The sequence below is a fragment of the Kryptolebias marmoratus genome, linkage group LG11 (genome assembly GCF_001649575.2).
Source record: "Kryptolebias marmoratus isolate JLee-2015 linkage group LG11, ASM164957v2, whole genome shotgun sequence".
Taxonomy (NCBI): Eukaryota; Metazoa; Chordata; class Actinopteri; order Cyprinodontiformes; family Rivulidae; genus Kryptolebias; species Kryptolebias marmoratus.
Genome location: NC_051440.1, coordinates 7,506,265 through 7,508,427, shown reverse-complemented (window position 1 = coordinate 7,508,427; position 2,163 = coordinate 7,506,265). Strand labels below are relative to the sequence as shown.

Here is a 2,163-nt window from a genome sequence, read left to right as displayed (position 1 = left end):
AAAAACAAACCCACAAGCAGCAAAATTAGTAAAAAAACAAACATCTCTGGAAGCCCTAGAGCAGGGGTGGGCAATCCTGGTCCTTGAGGGCCACTATCCTGCATGTGTTACTTGTTTCCCTGCTCCAGCACACCTGATTCGGTTGTTAAATCACCTCTTCATGTTCTGCAGAAGCCTGTTAATCACCCATTGATTCAAATCAGCTGTGTTGGAGCAGAGAAACAAGTAAAACATGCAGGATAGTGGCCCTTGACGACCAGGATTGCCCACCCCTGGAGGGTGTTATTCATGTTGATAATGCAATAAAATACCCGTTTTCATGCCAGTCGTATCATTTTACTTTGTGTATTTATCCACCACACCTTTAAAGACCGGTCCGTGAAAATACTGTCTGATAATGAACCGGTCCGTGGAGCTAAAAAGGGGGACCACTGGTCTAAGGCACCAATGAGTCATTTTCTGTGTCTGGTGGCCTTCACTCACTGTTTGGACTAATTGTTGGATGTTCCAGCAACTGCCTGATAACACAATCACTCCACTCATGTCCTCTTGTACTCAGTTTAGACAGGCCAGTTCTATGCTAATTAATACTCCTCTTTTTGTGGACAAAATTACAAATAAATAAAATCATTCCTTGTGTGTGTTTAACTTTTGTCAGTGATTGTATTTTTAACTTCTTATGTTACCTAATTTATCAATACAAATTTTGCTACTCCCAAATGATATAGAAAACACAGACAATTATGTATTAATTATTGTATTTTTACATGATGTTGAGGACAAGTTCTCTTTGTATACAGGAAGAAAACAATGCCCACATACTGTACATTGAAAATACTGAAATGAAGGAAACGTTGTTGCAAACTAACTTTATTTAAAAAATAAATAAGTGTAATTCATCATTACTGACCTACATCCATTTCCTTCAATGCTGTTTATGATCCTTGAATTTGATACTTACCCAGGTCTAACTTTGCAGTGACCTTCTGTATTACTTCAATATCCTGTCCAACAGAACCAAAGAAATCTGGACAAAGTGGGAAACATTCATTTACAAATGTTTGTTGAGTTGTAGCTATCAGAGTTCAAAAACATTTTCTTAGGTAATGCTCAGTGTCTAACTGCAAACATTTATTGAAAACAATTACATGTTTGTTTAATTGAAGCGGTTAACTGGTATGTCATTTTCTGTATGTTAATATTTTGTCAAAACTTTGCTAAAAGGTAGTGGGTCAAGGTACTGCAGCCAATAAAAATCAATTACAACTGAAACCTATATTGATGTGCATGTCATACACATGTACATCATTTTATACTGATGAGTAATGAGTAGCAATAAAGGAAATTTTACCATTACCTAAACAAATGTATGAACAAATTAAATATATGGTTACAATTAATAGTAATCACCTCCTCTACACATTGTAACTGGACCTGGTGCTCCAGGTTGTCCTTGTGATCCAGTTGGTCCAGGACTTCCAATAGGTCCTACTGGTCCTCGTGATCCTTTATCTCCTGGAAAATTGGCCAAAAAACAAACAACAGAACAAAGCTGGATTAACTAAACACAAAAAAATGGCTATAATGGTGTTTTTCTTAGGGGCGGCTGTGGTGCAGTGGTCAGGCAGCCGTCTTGGGACTGGAAAGTCACAGGTTCAATTTCCCACCATTCCCATATGTCTCAGTGTCCTTGAGCAAGGCACCCAATCCCCAACTGCTCCCTGGGTGCTTAAACAGCTGCCCGCTTCTTCACCTTTTTATATCTAACATGTGTGATGGGTCAAATGCAGAGAACAAATTTAGTCATTGTACGGGTACACACAATGATGACAACATATTTCCCTTTCAAATAACTTAAATACATTTTTTAATAATTCTTCCAAAGAAATTAAGAAAAGGAAACAATAGCAAAAATTATAGGGAATGTTGGTTAATAAATAAGCCATGTGTACACTGAAAAAATGGGAATTGGCAGGTCTTTGAGTTTGCATAAACAAAATAAGTTAATGCTACACAAGAGATTCATGTTTCTTTTATTTACATGATTGAATAAAGTATCATTTACTTAATTATTAACAATATTGAAACTACTCATTTTTCTTGCGTTGATTTAACGTGATTAAATTAGATAACTAAAACCATTGTAATCATGTTTTATCATCA

At 36.3% G+C, this 2,163-nt stretch overlaps 1 protein-coding gene across 1 annotated transcript in view; it reads right to left on the bottom strand.

Moving 5' to 3' along the window:
* Positions 1–854: 854 nt before the first annotated feature.
* Positions 855–2,163, bottom strand: part of LOC108228784 (pulmonary surfactant-associated protein A-like) — a 9,181-nt gene continuing 7,872 nt past the window's right edge. Inside the window, exons 7-8 of the mRNA XM_037978348.1 lie at positions 1,411–1,515; positions 855–1,027 (exon numbers count right to left, since the gene is read on the bottom strand). The gene's annotated coding sequence lies outside the window, so the exon portion shown is untranslated. The remainder of the gene's footprint in view (positions 1,028–1,410; positions 1,516–2,163) is intronic.